Source organism: Talpa europaea, assembly GCF_964194135.1.
Source record: "Talpa europaea genome assembly, chromosome: 2".
NCBI lineage: Eukaryota > Metazoa > Chordata > Mammalia > Eulipotyphla > Talpidae > Talpa > Talpa europaea.
The window spans coordinates 127196496-127214402 of record NC_140068.1 but is presented as its reverse complement, the minus strand read 5'-3'; positions in this window follow the sequence as shown (position 1 = coordinate 127214402).

Sequence of the window (17907 nt, the reverse complement as noted above, 5' to 3'; positions counted from 1 at the left end):
CCCAGGTGGGCTGCCTGGTGGGTTTTTGCATTTGGCCTCCTGCATGGACCTTGACTTTATAACTTAGTGGAACAATATATTACTTAAAAAAAAAAAAATCACACATTAGCACAAGACCCAACCAATATGCAAGAGAGTGATGAGAAAATATATTATTGAGCAAATGTATATAAAGATTCCAGCAGAATTTCCAGTCTAGGTGCAATTGTAATAGAGTGGTGCCCAGGAAAATGTTCCCTCGCCCCACCCAAAGGAGGGTGGAGCTAAAGAGAAGAGAAGAACCTGGAGAGGAGACAGAAGAAGAAATGAAGCAGGATGGAGCCAGAAGGAGACATGGAGGAGGCACATGGAACAGAGAGACATGTGAAGAAACTGCGTTTGCCTTTTGGTCCTGAAACAGACGTGGTTGAGAGACCCATGGGGAGGAGAGCAATGTTAGCTTTTATCTTGATTTTGATTTTGCTCTTTTCCCTCCAGACTTGTCTGGTTGTCTGGTTATTTCTGATCCTTTTCTGTGGGTCCCCACTAAAAGATGCTTTAGATTTGTGGCAGGCTTTTGGGCCTCGCTCTGGGCCAATCCCATTCGGGTGGTCTTTTACCCATGAGGGGACGGGTAACTTTGGGTGCTGGATTTAGAAACTATAATCTTTGTCTTTTCTATATAGTTTACTAATTGTATTCAATTTCCTTTCCATTACAGTCTTAAATGTTTTGTCTTGATATGGCCGATGACAGAACCTATTTATAGCAGGCAGGTTTGCGGGGCCTGGGGTGCTCCTCTCCCTGCCCTGTAACACAATGAACACTCCCATGCAGGCATAATTAACAAGTTTGCTTACTCACAGCTCTTTCCCTTCTAAGATGCATGGCCAGGGCCTGAGCACTCTTATCTACAACGTTGGGCAGTAAACCAGCTGGCCTGTCTCTTAAAGGGCATCCTCAAATACCTCATCTTGCCCCCTTTGCCTGGCGCCCCTTGTCTGGGGACTTTGCAGCAAATGGTTGTGCCTGCTTGTAGGGTAAAGAAAATATCAAGCTTTTCTGCACTTCGGCCATCAGGATAGATGATGGATCCTTGTCCTGAATGCATGCCTGATGGCGGGCACCTTGAATAGGGTGTGGGCATAGGTAGATGGGATTCAGCTGAGCTAAGACTGTGCTTTTAAGGGCGGTGTCACGGGGATGCCAGCAGCAGCAGTAGAAGCCAAAGCCGAAACCGAAAGAGAAGCCGAGATCACCAGAGAGCCCAGATAGAGTGAGGATTTGCTGGGGGCTGGGAGGCCTGCCAGCGTCCCGCCCCCCCAACACCCCCGCCTGCCATATGCCTGGTGAACCCCAATAAAAGACCTGCAAAAAACCCACTGAGGACTCTGACTCCTCCTTTACCCGGTCTGCATGGGATCAGAAAACCTGCACTGTATCCAGTCCTGACCCTGCACTGCTGAAAACGATGCTATTGATGGAGGACAGGAATGAAAAAAACTGAAGAAAGGAAGCACCACAAGACCAGAAACCTGGCTGTAGGATAAATGGTTTTCAGGCTTTTCTGCCCTTCCACCATCAGGATTGCCTTGCCTGATGGGGCACCTGCAGTTGTTACATTGTTGCAAGCTGTCTGGTTTACTTCTGTGGGCCGTGGGAGGGGTATTGAGATAGGCTCCAGAGAAGCAGAAGCAGGAGAGCAGCAGAAGAGAAAAGGGGAGAAAGTAGCCAGAGAAGCCCAAAGTGAAGACTTGCCAGGGGCTAGGAGGCCTGCAGGCTTTCTGGCCCCCTGGCACCCCTGCCTACCCTGTACCTGTTTGCCACACTACATGTAAAGCTCAATAAATGCCTAATAAAACCAATGCGGGCTCCAGGACTCTCCTTTACCCCATCTGCCGAATGATAAATAACCTGCTCTGTGGCCATCCTGGTCCTACACTGGCTCTCACAAGGATGGGGGTAGAAGAGATTAGCATAACCATCAACACAGTTGTGGAAACTAGGATCCTTCTGCACAGACTACACAGTTGTGAAAACTAAGATCCTTTGGCGCCAAAGCCTAGATTACAAAGCATAACATCCAAGCAGGTATCCCAGGGTGCATCCAAAGGTAAAGATATGGAGATTGAGCCCATTGTGGAATTTCAGGTCTTTTTCAGATTCTGCAAAGTTATCCCAAATCAGCCACTAACCCTAAAGCTTACAAGGAGTGGCCCCTCCCAACAGAAAAGGACTATATCAGTGCAGTCTGCACAAGCTTGGGGCAGCTCTCCCTCTGCCCACCTGTGACAGATACCTCTCTCCGCAGGGCAGCAGCCTCCCTGCCTGCCATGACCTGTACCTGCCAAGGCTTCTCCTCACTGACTTCCCTCAGTGGAGGCAGCTCTCCTCAAGGCCGCTCACCTGCAACCACGCAGGCCTCTCTCAGCAAACCTGTCCCTTTCGGAGCAGCTCTTCCTGCCCACCTGTGTCTATGTAAGTGTCTTACTCTTCTGTCTCTTGCCCTAATAAACCTTCCCTTTAAATACAACTAGTGTCTCTGTCCCGTGGAGAAACTCGCCTGGAGAATTCTCCATGTGTCGCTGAAATAGGAGCTCTGGTGAAACCTTTCCCAGAGAGACCCCAAGGACCCCACATTCTAAACCCACAGACCACAAAAACCACATCACTATCAATGTAAGAGATATGGACACAGTTGTGTATAAAAGGAACCCTTGGTCTTTATTTTTTGTTTTGTTTTGTTTTGTTGATTTTTTTAAAATAAATTTTATTTTTATATTCCCCATACAATTGGAACCCCCTTATTTTGACCCCAATCCCTCCCCTCCCCGCCCCCCATCCCCCATAAAGTGTCTCTGGTTCATAGTTGTTTGTTGATTTTGATTTTCACTTTCTTATAGTTATTCATTTTCCTGGTCCCTTATTTAAGTTTTCTAGATTCCTGCTATGAGTGAGACCATCCGGTAGTTTTCTTTTTCTTTCTTGCTTATTTCGCTGAGCATGATCCCTTCCAGCGCCATCCATGTTGCTGCAAATTGCATGTGTTTATCTTTTTTGAATGCTGAGTAATATTCCATGGTGTATATGTACCACACCTTCTTGATCTCTGAAGAGTAAATGCAAATGTCCAACAGGCATATGAAAAAATGTTGAACATCACTTGTCTTCAGGGAAATGCAAATCAAAACTACCATGAGATACCATCTTACACCAGTGAGAATGGCACATATTAAAAAAACTAGCAACAACAAATGTTGGCGAGGATGTAGAGAAAAAGGAACTCTCCTGCACTGTTGGTGGGAGTGCAAACTGGTCCAACCACTATGGAGAGCTGTGTGGAGATTTCTGGACCTACTAAACATAGAGCTTCCCTAGGATCCAGCAATTCCACTCCTAGGTATTTACCCAAAGGACACCGAAACATCAATTTCAAAGAGCACCTGCACCCCTATGTTTATAGCAGCACTGTTTACAATAGCTAAGCTTTGGAAACAAACCAAATGCCCTTGGTCTTTAAACCGGTGCTCAAACCTTATGGGGCTACCCAGGTCTGGGACCTCATACATGAATAATAAAGCTTCTGACCTCACCATTCCTGAAGTACCGATTGTTCTTCCTCTGCCTGGATAAAAGGCCAGAATTTATTTCTACAAGAACACTATGGAAATGTAACAGAATAAGAAATATTCAATGATACTGTTTCAGGTTTCACTTTGCAATTAACCTTGGAGAAAATACCAAAACACCACCTGTATAGTTTTAATGTAGTATCAAAGTGGAATATTTCAAATTGTCTGAAAACACTACTTCAACATATTTGTGTAAGGCAGTGTCTGCATAGTTATAGTAAGGCAGTGTGTATTTTTTCATAGACTTCAACCAGAACAACAGACCAAATGGAGAAGAAAATATGAAAATGCAAAGGTCTTCTAATGAGACAGACAAGAAAGACAATTGCAAAAATATAAAATGCAAAAGATCCACTCTTCTCATTGCCCCGATTATTTTCAGAAATATTATTTCTGTTAAGAACACTTTCTGTTAACATGCATTGGGTTATACATATTATTCTAAATGAAATAGTTACATGATTAAACACAGCTTTATTCCTAGGGTGGTAAATAGGGGTAGTAATACCTCATAAACAAAAGTATACTTGGCGTCCTCACTTATCTGTAAGACTTTATGCAGATTCTGAAAGGAAAATGACTGAGAAGTGCTGACCCAGTCCTTGGGCCTGGAATCGGGGAGACAGTGTGACAAAGCTCTGGGTGAGGAGAGGAGGGGGCAGAGCAAAGCCCCAGGACCCTAGTCTGGTTCTCATAGTTCCAGGCCCCAGGGCTGTGTCTAGGGCAGGAAGGTTACTGTTGGGGATACCCCACTGCCCCCTTAGCCTCCCTTCTGTCTCCACCACCTGTGCTGGACCCTGGACACTTGTGACTCCCCCCCAGTTCTCAGTCCCCAGTGCCTGGACGTTCCCAGAGAAGCCAATCAGCATGGCCCCCAGTTAAGTCTCTGTCCACCAGCCTAGAGTCAGAAGCTCCCCAGACCCCAGCAGTGCTGGTCATGGGGCCCCCAACCTCCTCCTGCTGCTTCTCTCCAGGGTTGTGTCCCAGGCCCAGGCTGGTGAGTGCAGGATGGGGAGAGAAAAGGCTTCTCTGGTGGAGGCTGTTGCCTTAGGCCCCTCTGTCCCCCCACGGTTCCTCTCAGTCCTAGTGCCTTTCTGTCCCTCCCACACTAGCGCCCTCTTCTGTCCCCCTGAGTCCCACTCCTTCTCCACCTGATGCCCCTTTTCAAGCTCTGGAGGCTCCTCCTTCCCTGAACACTTTCTCCCCTCATGTCCCATCTCCCTGGGACTCAGGACCCAGGGAGATGGGTCAGCCTGGCTTTCACCCCTTCCTGCCTCCAGGCTCCCACTATCTAAGGCTTTTCGAAACCAAGATCTCCCAGGGCCTCCGGTGGCACAGTGGTTGAGCGTCGCACTGCAAAGCTGTCTGCAGGCTCTGCAGCACTGGTTCAATTCTACGCTGGCCTGGGAGAAGCCCACATGGCACAGCAGACCTCTCCTGTCTCGCCCACTGCTCCCCTCAGTAGTGTGTTCGGTCCGTCTGCCTGTTCTGCTCCCTACTCTGTCCCTGGTGAATCCTCTCACCCTCCCACACTTCTGACCTGTACCACCAAGACCTCCCAGCCCAGCCTCAAGGAGCCCCAGTACATCGCCGTGGGCTACATGGACGACACACACAGTTCAGGCGGTTTGACAGCGACTCTCCAGGTCACAGTGTGGAGGTGCTGGAGCCCAGGGTGGAGCAGATGGGACAGGAGGATCTGGACAATGATACAGAACCAAAGACAATAGGCACAGAGGTTCAAAGCTGCCCTACATGGCTCCTGGAGGACCTGCGCAGCTACTACAATCAGAGCTAGGATGGTGAACAATATTTGCCCAGGGCAGGTCACAGATCCCATTCCACAGTGATTTCGAGAGGCTACGGCACCTGCCATAGTGGAGGAGGAAGTTTGGGCAAAGCACAAAATGAACAACCTGGAGGGCAGGTGCGTGGAGTGACTCCCAAGACTCCTGCAGATGGGGAAGGAGGTGCTGCAGCTCAGAAGAAAGAGGTGCTGAGGAGTCTTTCATCTCCCTGAGGCTTACACCCCTCAGGGAAAACGGAATCATGGTCAGAAAAGCGCCCCCTTCTGGTCAGAGAAGGAGCTGTCTGTCACATTTCAAAACTCTGTAGTAGAGACTGGTCCAGTGGCTCCTATTTTTTCTGAGGGACAGTTAAGGAATCCAGTTTCTCCTGAGAAAGAGGGGAGACCACCCCCTGAAATCACCCTGCATAGGATCCTTTTCACTGGCAGTCTTCTTAGGAACAATGAGTTTCTCCCTCAAGATCTTGATTTTTAGTCAGAGAGCATTTTTGGAGATCTCACTCCTGCCTGTCTGTGTCATCACCCTCCACCCAAGTCAGCAACAAAATGCTTAGAGACCTTCATCCCACCCCAGGCTCTCACCTACTCTCCCGGACTCCCAGACCAGGCTGGTTTCTGGGGTTTGTGCTTCCTTCTTCCAAGCATATTGTCCTGTCCATTCTGAGGATCGTCATGAAGCTGCTTCAGTGTCCATGGAGAAAATATAAACCATAAAATTTCCGATTCTTCCCACTCAGACCCCCAAAGGGCACATGTGGCCCACAACCCCATCTCTGAGCATGAGGTCACCCCGAGGTGCTGGGCCCTGGGCTTTTACCCTGTGGACATCAGCCTGAACTGGCAGAGAAATGGGGAAGATCTGATGCAGGACATGGATTGGGTGGACACCAGGCCTGCAGGTGATGGAAGCTTCCAGAAGTGGTTGGCTGTGGTGGTGCCTTCTAGAGAGGAGCAGAGAGACACATACTATGTGCAGCATGAGGGGCTGCTGGAGCCCCTTATCTTGAGATGGGGTAAGGAGGGGGACTTGGGCACAGGGCCTCTTCTCAAGGGAATCAGGAGCCCTTCTGAGAACTTCAAAAGCATCATTGCTGACCTGGTTCTCCTTGGAGCTGTGCTCACTGGAGCTGCAGTGGCTGCAGCTGTGATCTGGAGGAAGAAGCACTCAGGTAGGGAAGGGACTGGGGGGATCTTGTCCACTGGGGGCTTTCAAGTCCGAGGGAGAACTTGCCCTGCCTGGTTAATGGGAAGTACCATCCATACACATGTTGCCCAGAGGGCATTTGGTCCAGTCCCCGCACTTCCTTTTTTCATTTTTCCCAGTCCTGACCTGGGTCTTTAGTCAAAGTATTCCAGGATTAGAAGATTCCTTTAGGACTGCACGGGCTGACTCCTCACTTGTCTCACATGATGATTCTTCCCACAGGAGGACAAAGAGGAAGCTACACTCAGGTTGCAGGTAAGTGTGGGTCAGGGGTTTGATCCCTGAGGCCCTGGGGATAGTGCTGATGAAGCCATTCAGTTTCCATTCATGATGGTGATTTTCATGTCTTCAGATCTTAAGGCCACTTATTAGTGGCTCAGCTCACCATACAGACATTCACCTCTTCTTTTGACTTCAGCTGTGAACAATAATTTACATTGTGGGGTAGAATTGGAGGCTCATTCCTCCTTTGAAGGAAAGAGACCACAGTTATGGAAGAAGGTGACAGAAGAAAAGCACAGCAGCAAGCAGGAAATGGTTGTGAAAAATGAGAAATTAGGGCCTCCCTGATGGTGCAGAAGGTTGAGCGCAGCACTGTGTAGCTGTCTGCAGCCTCTGCAGTGCCGGTTCGATCCTCGCCAGCCACAGAGCAACCCACATGGCATGGCAGACCTCTCCTGTCTCGCCCGCTGTGCCCCTCAGCAGTGTATTTCGTCAGTCTGCCTGTTCTGTTCCCTGCTCTGGCTCTGTGAATCTTCTCACCTCCCATGCATCTGGCCTGTGCCCCGGTTCTTCTGTGCATGAATAAATCTTTCAAAAAAAGAGAGAGAGAAATTATTCAATGCTGACTTTACAAAGACTGAGCACATTATTTTTTCTTTAAAGATTTATTTATTTATACAAGAAATAGGGTATAGGCCAGAGGTGCAGGAAGGTGAGAGAATTCACCAGAGACAGAGTGGGGAGCAGAACAAACAGACGGACTGAAAGCACTGCTGAGGGGAGCAGCAGGTGAGACAGGAGAGGTCTGCCATGCCATGTCAATAACTCTCTGGTGGGCCAGGAATTGAACCTGCGCTGCATAGGCTGTGGACAGCTTCTTAGCACTGTGCACAACCCGCTGCACCACCGGGGAGACCCTGAGCACATTATTGCTCCATTATTAAATATTTTTAATGAGGGGAAAAAATCTATATCCAGCCAGGAGACATAGCAATGACAGCATTTGAAACTCCACATTGAGGGCACTGCTGACAGATAGATGATGGTCATGGTGAGAGACCAAAAGAAACCAACCTCATGGGTAAACACCAGGGTTTGACCTAAGAGGTCACTGTGTCTTCCTAGCCAGTGAATCTATAACTTATATAGTCTCATCAATAATTTTTAAAAAGTTGGAGAGATAGTAAGTTATGGAGGGAGCCAGGTAATATACCTTTGCTTTAACTCCCAAAATTCATTAAGGAAAACTCATTGTGCTTAATAGCACCAAGGCTCAGCACCATGACAAGGGAACATAAGCACAGGATTCAGGTGGTGTCTGGTGTCAGGAGTGAGCTCCGTCTTCCTGCTGGTCTGGCAATGACCACTTGTAGTACTTTGTTCACGGGAAGCCTCAGTATGACAGCAGGTCTGATGGAATCTAGTAGTGACTGTGCAAGTGACCCACTTCCTAGCAGGTGTGATGACACTGTCAACTCCTGACACACAGGAAGCTTCTTCTTTGGGGACATTGTGAAATGCATTTTACTGATGAATAGATAAACTGGGATTTCTTTATTTTTTAAGATTTATTTATTTATGTATACAAGAACTGGGGTACAGGCCAGAAGTGGGGGAGTGAGAGGATTCACCAGAAACAGAGTGGGGAACAGAACAGGCAGATTGACTGAAGTACACTGCTGAGGGGAGCAGCAGGCAAGTCAGGAGAGGTCCGCTGCACCATGCGGGTAGCTCCCTGGCTGGCCAGGGATCGAAGTCTTGCTGCAGTGGCTGAGGATAGCATCATAGGTTGTGTCTTAACCCCTTGCACCACCAGGGAGGCCCTACACTGGAATTTCTAAAAAATATCTATACTACCATGATTCAATCCAGATGTGGGGCTATTTAACTAAAGATTTTATGGCTTTTAATTTAAAACCATCATGAAATAATTGTAAAATATTGTGCATCTAAATGTATTTGGAAAGGGAACATTGATGGCCAAGTAGTATATTTGGCTGCTGGATTTCTAGCTAAACTGATACATTGTGCTTTTGCTTTTTTCAAAGTGAAAAACCTATACTTTTCCTAAAAAGAAATAACTGCCAAATATTTATTCTTGTCACTGAAGACTGGTTTTTCTCTGAGTAAGATGTGGGATTACCAGACCTTTCTGGGCAGAGATTGACATGGTGCAACTTCTTTTTGGAAGCCTCCGTCTGGCTGCTGTGCAGAATCAAGAGGCGAAGGTGATAGGTGGGAAGATAAATGTGGGAAACTAGCACAGGTTCTAAGATGGAAAATTTGGTAGCTTTATGGGGTATGATGAGGAAAGTAACACAGTGTTTGGATCTGGATATATTTAGAGATGGACTTTACAGCATTTCCTAATGTAACATCTGGGTTGTGAGAAAGATGGGTCAGGATGCCACCCAACATCTCAGACTGTGAAGTGGAGATGTGGAGCCCTCGGTGACACGAGCAGGCTTCAGAAGTAGCACATTTGTGGAAATGGCATCCGAGGTGTTCATTAGGAGAGTTGAAGCTGAGGGTTACTGAAAATACAGTGATGGTGGCAAAGGTCAGACAAGCCTGGAGCACAGGTGAAATATGTAAACTGAGAAATAGATCTGGGAGGTGATACGATGTAAATGGTATTTGTTGGGTGACCTGATCAGACCAAAGCCCCACTCACTGCACAGTCTGACCCCCCGTGGAGAAGACACAAAGATCAAAGAGCCCCACTTCAGTGAGCCCAGGAGTCACTGGGATGCTTATGAAGACTGAGAAGGTCTAGAACAGAGCCCGAGAGTCTGTGTTTATAACAGCGCTGGTGCTGATGTGCTGGTTTCAGATCACACTTTTAGCAGCAGGTCAGAACCATGACTCCCTCCTGGCTGTGCGTCAGCCTCACATGCAGGGCATGATGAAGAAGAGATTCCCAGGCTCCCTGTTCATCACTCTGAGCTGCTGGATCTGGGAGAGACCTGAGCATTTGTAACACGCCCACATACATCCTGGGGCTCAACCATGTGGGTCTGCCAGACTTCAGTGGCCCGTTCAGCCACCATTACGGTTACCTGCAGTTCTGCATTCCTATACCAAGGTCAGAACGGTCCAGTCACAGTCATATGAGCCAAACCTTACAAGGTGCTTTCATACCAATCAAGAGCAGAAAGCTGGATCACTCTGGAAAGGGTGTGCATCAAGAGGTAGGACCGGGAACACCCGGGGGGCTGAGGACGGATGCATAAACTCATTCCCGATTCGTACATCATGAGGTATGCCCAGGAATGCCCTGGGCGCTGAGGACTGATGTATGACAAGGGACCCCAGAGGCTGATCAGTGGAATTCCTTCTTAATAAGATTAGAAACATGGCCAGGGGGTTGGGGTCCAGTTTTCGATTACAACACTTGGTCATCAAGCTGGTAACACAGTCAGCAGACTCATGTCCCCCCAAGCCCTTGATGACATTCCCGAGTTTCACCCATCCTTTCTCCTTGTCCTCCTAACGCACGTAGCTGATGCTCTATGATTATCCCACCAATAAAAACGGTCAGGATCTTGCTCGCAGCGGCAGCCTGCATTATGCAGCCTGCTCCATGGCTCCCGCGTCTTTGTCAGTATGGGGTTGCCCGATGCCACACAGCCAAATTGGGATCCCCCTGATGTCGGTGATCAGGGAGCTGTGAGGACCTGGGAGGAAAAAGACAAGACATGTGCTGGGGGGTCTGTTTTGCTTTCTCCCCCAGAAAGCATATCCAGGTGGACATGAGGAAGTGGTTCAGCATAAGGAAAATCTGTCACTATCCCTGGATGGATTTCTTACTCGTTTCATACAAATTTACTACATAGATTTTTTCAAGTAAAATTTACTAAAGGCATTAATAGATACATGTGAATGTGTATATGCCTGTATATAATAGTGTAGTGTGTAACACTGACTCCAGATCCCTGTGGCTTACCCAGCTCTGTCCTGCTCCCTGAGTGGTGGGACATGTGGGCTTTGTTGGTGCAGCTGCCCCAGTGGGCACAGCCAGAGGCCAGTGGGAGCAGGAGTCTGAAAGGGCTGGCAGATGCAGTGGGGCTTTCCTGCCCTGGCACCCTGTGTGTGCAGGTGGGAGCTGGTGGGCACAGCTCTAGAGGTGGTGGCAGAGGGGGAGTTTCCTGACAGGGGGCAGACAGACTTCAGAGGGCCCCTCCCCCAGAGCAAGCCAGGGTTAAGCACAGGAGCCCCTAGGGCTTGGCTCCTCCATCCCTGGCCCCTCAGAGGAGCTGCTTCTGCGCAGCACCAAGGCCGCCCTGCAGTGGGTGCCACAGGACAGCTTCGCTAAGGACCTCCTCACTGAGCTAGGGATGATAGCTGGGGGGCATCAGCTGGGTATGAATGGACCCCACCAGCTCTGGCAGGCTCCAGAAGGCCGCTGCTTGAGGACAGGGCTGAGGCCACCCTGACAGCTGTGGCCACTGCACCCAGCAGCGGGAGTGGCAGTGGGTGACAGTAGGTGGGCACTTTACCAGCAGCCACCGTCAGTGTCATGGAAATGGCGGCAACCAATCTGGCAGCAGAGGCTCTCTGTCCCCACACACCACCCCAGGGCATGCAGCCCACTGGGGCTACAGCAGCAAGGTCAGCTTTGAGACCTGTCATTGCTGCTGACTGTCCGGCACCACCTCCCGGTGCTGTTGCCTCCTTCCCTTCAGGCCCAGCATTCAGACTGTGGCTGTGCCTGCTGGGGTGATGCTCAGAGGGGAGCACCCCCTGGGAACACCTCCTGCTGCCACTATGGGTTGGGTCCTGGCCCAGTGCTTCCGGCTGTTCCACCAGCTCCAGGCCCTCCCTGATGGGACTGTACCACCTTACACAGGCAGCCTTAATTTGGGACTATTGGACACAGCGGACACTATCTTGGGTGACACAGCCGGCCACGGAGGCCTTAGAAACTCTTTATTTCCCTGCTCTCCTGTTTGTTAGAGAAACCTCATTGCTGTTCCCTGAGCCTGAGTGGTTGCAATTGAGCACAGGGGTGAGAACCACAGTGTCCTCTCCCCTACCTTAGCTCTGTCTTTCTGAGAGGGGGCCAGGGAGGAAGGGCCCATACCTAGTAGAGGAATCTGCACACATGCAGGCTGCACATACATGCTACATGACTCATGATCTGTTTTCTTTGAACTAAAGCTCTTGTTTAAACTGAGATCCTGCCCTGCTGATGCCCCAAAGAGTGCCGGACACTGATGCCTTCAGATGTACCAGGGGCAGGATACCCAGGAGGTTGATGGCAAGTTCTGGGGCTGCTCATGACAGACACCAAGAGTGTCAGCTGTGACAGGCTGTTCTGATGGATGATTTGCTCAGAACATAAAGGTTTGTCAGTGCAGAGAGCCCCGGGAGACACACAGGAGAGAGGCGTGTGGAGAAGCCGCCTTGCTTCTTGGCTTTGGACTTGAACCAGGAACTTAGAGACGTGGAAGGAGACTCCTGGAAGAGACCCAGGGGGGAGACAGACCTTTCCCTTGTACTTTAATTTTGCTCCTTTTGGCCCAGACTTACTGGCTCCTTTCATCCACTTCCCAGGTCCCCACCTGAAGGTGCCTTAGCATTGGGGGACCTTTCAGGCCACAGTGGCCTGCTTTGGGCCAAGGCTGTGTGTTTGGGTCTTTACCCACGAGGGGCTGGGGAACTTTGGGTGTTTTATTCCTAATGTTATTTCTTCCTTTCTCTCTATGAACATTAATTCTTTTAAACTTCTTTCACACTAAGAAATAAAACTACAGTTTTGTCATGAAACTAAAGAAAACTACAAAACTTATGCAAAGCTGGACCCATAAATATATCTTTTGATATATGATATATCTTTTTTTAAAAGATTTATCTATTCATTTACACAAGAACCAGGGTACAGGCTAGATGCGCAGGAGGGTGAGAGGATTCACCAGAGACAGAGCAGGGAACAGAACAGGCAGACTGACAAAATACACTGCTGAAGAGAGCAGCGGGCATGACAAGAGAGTTCTGCTGCGCCATTTGGGACCATCGCCAGCCGGCCGGGATAGAACCGGCGCTGCAGAGGCTGCAGACAGCTTCACAGCACAGGGCTCAACCACCTGCGCCACCAGGGGAGGCCCGATATATCTTTTTTTAAAAAGATTTATGTATTTATCCATATAAGAACTGGGGTACAGGCCAGAGATAGGGGGGCGAGAGAATTCACCAGAGAAAAGTGGGGAACAGAACAGGCAGACTGACGAAGTACACTGCTGAGGGGAGCAGCAGGCAAGTCAGGAGAGGTCTGCTGCACCATGTGGGTAGCTCTCTAGCTGGGGATCAAACTAGTGCTGCAGTGGCTGCAGATAGCTTCATTGATTGTATCTTAACCCCTGCACCACCAGGGAGGCCCTGATATATCTTTCAATAAAAATATATATATATATATAAAAGCTAACTGAAATATTTCTTTTCTTTCTCTCTCCCGAGGATGTAAAATGCTGGAAGCCATGCTACTCATGTTGTCTGACAAGGGTCCGGGCCGCACCCTGATTAAGTGTTTGCATCTCATCCTCACTCATTTTCTACAATTGCGCCGACGCTGTCCCATACTTCAGGAACCCCTGACACCCAGGCTGTTGCGGCTGGTTTGCAGCAGTAAAATTTTTACTAAGTATTCTATTTTCTCATGTCAAAATGTTAGTTTGCATATATCCAATAAGGTTCTTTTTTCCCTTCTAGTTGACTGACTATTGGAAATATGGGTGTTTTACCAAGTGTTGCATCTGGCAACACCACACTGATAAAGAAATGGGAGTCATGGAGCAGGCTACATAATGCAGCATGCTGCTGAAGAGCAAGATCCTGGCCTTTTTATTAATAGAATAATCATACAGTAGCAGTTGTAAGGGGAAGGAAAAAAGAAAAAGGGGAAGAAGGTGACTAGAAAATGTGCTCCACATCTATATTTTCAGGGGTTGTGAGTCTGCTCTCCAGGCACTTCTCATCTGCTGGTTGACTGGGTATTGTAATTGAGATCAGCCCACACAGACCTTCCCCCCACAGTGTCCCCGATGCTGCCCCGTCCCTGCCCGGTCCTCTCTGGCTCCCCACTGTACCCCTTTCCACCTCTGTCCCCTAAAGTCCCCATTTCCATCTTCTCTCTCTTTTCCAGGAGTCTCCCCATCTTCCTAGTCAGTGCCCTGGGGGCTCTCCTAGGCCCTCCCCTCCTCCAAGGATGGAGAATGTCAGGTGATTCCCAGGAGGAGGGGCTTTCGTCCTTGGAAGCAGAAGCAGAAACAAATTACAGGGACCCTGGGATCTAAGTTTCCATCCCAAGAGACTGAGGCAACCTTTATATTTGGGGATTTTCTCAGAATCTAGGAACCAGTTGTCATGTCCACTGGAGACTAAAAATGAGGACACTGAAACTGACACAGACTTGGGCGCCCCCTTGTGTGCAGATCCCTGTCCTGCCGCTGCGAGCCCAGGGCCTGGGGAGGGCCTGGCTGAGCGGGAGAAAGGGCGGCTCTGGGCTCCTGTGCTCAGCCCTGTGGCCACACAGGGGCGCTGCCGCGCTGCTCCGGATTCTGGTGGAGCCGCCAGGATGGGGCGGGATGTGAATTGGGCAGAGTTGGGGGCTCTGGGGTCGGTGTCCTGGGGTTAGATACACTGTGAGGAGTCAGAGAAGCAGGACTCAGAGGAGAGAAGACTCTGGAGCCTGCCCTGTGTGTGAGGTTTCCAGCTTTTCTCCCCAGGACCCCTCCAGTCCCTGGATAACAAAACAAGTCCCTGGATTCCAGTCTCTGGAAAACAGGAAAGTGCATCATTTTTTCCTTCTACAATCTATTTAGTATTGAGGACATTAAAAAAAAAATAACATTTAAAGAATACTGTTAAATTTACAGAAAAGTTGCAAAGGTAGTACAGTTCTTGTTTACCCCACACCATTTCCACTTTGTTAACATCTTGCATGACTAAAGTTGTTATTTATTTTATAGCTAATAAAGCAATGGTGACGCAATTACCAAACTCCATGCTTAATTTCCTTGAATAGTGTCTCAGTGCCTTGGTCTCTCTCCTCACCTTCTGGGATACCTATAACTCTTTTTTTTTTTTTAAGATTTATTTATACATATAAGAACTGGCGTATGGGCCAGAGGCGTGGAGGGTGAGAGAATTCACTGGAGACAGAGTGGGGAGTAGAACAGGCAGACTGACTGAAATACACTGCTGAGGGGAGTAGCTGGCAAGTCAGGAGAGGTCTGCTGTGCCATGTGGGTAGCTCCCTGGCTAGGGCTAGAACTCCTGCTTCAGTGGCTGCTGATAGCTTCATAGGTTGCGTCTTAACTCCTTGCATCACCAGGGAGGTCCTGTGGAAGCACAGGCCGGCAATACCGGAGGGTGCTCTTGGACTTAGGGTCTTGCCATTCAAAGGCAAAAAGCAGTTGATCCTGGGCCTCCCTGGTGGTGCAGCAGTTGAGCGCTGGGTTGCGAAGCTGCCCGCGGCCTCTGCAGCACCGGTTCGATTCCCGGCTGCTCCCCGGACACCGGAGGAGGTTCCCACATGGCTCGCAGACCTCTCCTGCCGCCCGCTGCTCCCCTCAGCAGTGTACTTCGGTCCTTCTGCCTGCTCTGCTCCCCGCTCTGGCTCTGGTGAATTCTCTCACCCTCCCGCACTTCTGACTGTACCCAGTGCATGTATAAACAAAACAAACAAACAAATAAATAAATAAAAATACATACCTCTTTAAAAAAAAAAAAAAACAGTTGATCCTGCACATCTATTGGGATACAGAAAAAGTCATCTTTAAGATCTAATATAGAAAACCATCCAAAGTCACCAGGTATGGCAGTTAATAAGGTGTAGGGATTAGGCACAGTTGGGATATAAATCCTGGACAATGTCATTAATGGCCCAAAAATCTTGGACAAAACGGCCTGTATGGGGTTTCCTCACTGGCAACATTGGAGTGTTGTATGGTGAGCGGCAGGGCCTAATGAGTCCAGATTGAAGGAATCTTTTTAACACTGGCTCAATTCCCCTCAAGGCCTCCTTCTTTAAGGGGTATTGCTTCCTCCTTGGGGTTTTGTTTCCTTCTATCACTTCTTTTATTTTTTTTAAAGATTTATTTATTTTTATACAAGAACTGGGGTACAGGACACAAGCGAGGGATGGTGAGAGGATTCACCAGAGACAGAATGGGGAACAGAACAGGCAGAAATACACTGCTGAGGGGAGCAGTGGGCAAGGCAGGAGAGGCCTGCCCCGCCATGTGGGAATCTCCCTGGCCGGCCAGGAATCGAACCAGCGCTGCAGAGGCTGCAGACAGCTTCACAGCGCAGCACTCAACACACTGTGCCACCAGGGAGGCCCCCTGCAATCACTTCTATCTTTATAGACTCTGCATTTTTTGCACGTCCTGGGGTCCCACCAGCCCATACCCATTTACTTACTCGTTCAATGATTTCTGAAGGTAAAACTTCACTTTTGGTGGAACATCTTGAGTAAAAAACATCTGGAACTACAGAGCATGTTCTGGAGGTACCTGTAGGTGAAGCCTCAGAATTTTGGGTGAAAACATAATTTGTGCGTTAAGCTTACTTAAAAGGTCACAACCAAGCAGCGGGATTGGACACTCTTCCATGTACAGGACGCTGTGCTGGAGCTGTGTGGTGCCCAGCCGGCATCCAGAGGCTGTAAGAAGGCTTTCTCTTGTGGCCTTCCTGGGATCCCAGTGACTGCTGTGGTCTCTTTGCTCACTTTAGTCAATTTAGAATTCAGAACTGAGAATGTCGCTCCAGTGTCCACCAAGAAATCAATCAGACGATTCCCCACAGCGAGTGTTATCGGGGCTCTGAGGCGGTTATTGTAATGGGCTTCTTTAGATTTAGTGGAGCCCCCGGGAACGCCTATTCTTCATCTGAACCTTCTCCATGAATATCATTTGTCTCCTTTCCTCTGTAATTGGCTCTAGATTCCTTCTATTCTGTCTATATTCCCTCCTATCTTCACCGGAGCCTCTACTCTGTGCTATCATTTCTCTCCTTTCCTCTCTCCGTGGTTCTGGGTTCTGTGTGCTCTGTCTATATTCCGTCCAGTCACCCCTGGGTGAATCGTCCTGTCGTGGTGTCCTCTGTCTTCTGTCCTGTCTTCTGTCATTATTGTGTCTGCTGCTCCCCTGTAATCTGGGACAACTGTACTTCCAATGTCCCTCCTCCTTGCAGTGAGCATGGACTGTTAGGGCGTTGGGAGAGGAAGATAAATGCAGACAAGTTCGCCATCCTCTTAGCAGCCTGCCGGTATGAGGGGACAGATCTCCTCCAATTTAGGAGGTCCGCGGTGCTAAAGGGATGGTGTGACCAAAAGTACCCAGCAGGTCACCCATGTTCATTCAAGCCACCCACTGGCAGCTGTCGGAGAGGAAACTGTCCTGCTTCAGGGTGATTCTTCCTGCAAAAGTGGGTGCCCCATCTAGTGTGGGGGGAGATGCCATTTTTTTTTTCTTCCCTGGAGGGCAGTGGAGGCTGTGACGCCTCAGGAGTCTGCGTGGGAGGGGCCTTGTCACACGGAGAAGGACTTTGTCTTGGTGTGTTTAAGATGTTTAACACGTGATAATCCTCCTCTTCTTACTCTGCCCTCTTGCAGTCCTCGTGGAGGGCGGCCTGTAGCTGGTCCTGCATACTTTTACAAGCTTGATCCTGCATGCTTTTAAAAGCTGACTCAAAAACAGTACGGTTTTCATCCCTCATACTCTTAATAGTTAAATCAAGAGCCTGAATTTGTTGTTGCATGGCTAAGTTAAGAGCCTGAATGCATTCTTGCACATTCTCAGTATGTGAAGTAGAACATCTGCCTCTCATAGAAACAAGAATGTAGCAAATGGCACTTATGCACATTACCAAAAAAAAAAAAAAACCCAGAAGCAAAGACTGTAAAGTAGGGATGGCTTGTAAACCACCCACATTTGTGTACAGAAGTAAAAAAATGTGCCATATACCAGGTTTTATCAAATTATGTACATTTATAAAACTGGTGATAATATTTAATGGAAAAAGGCTACTTAAACTCAAGGCTGGAAAAAACCGAAAGAACT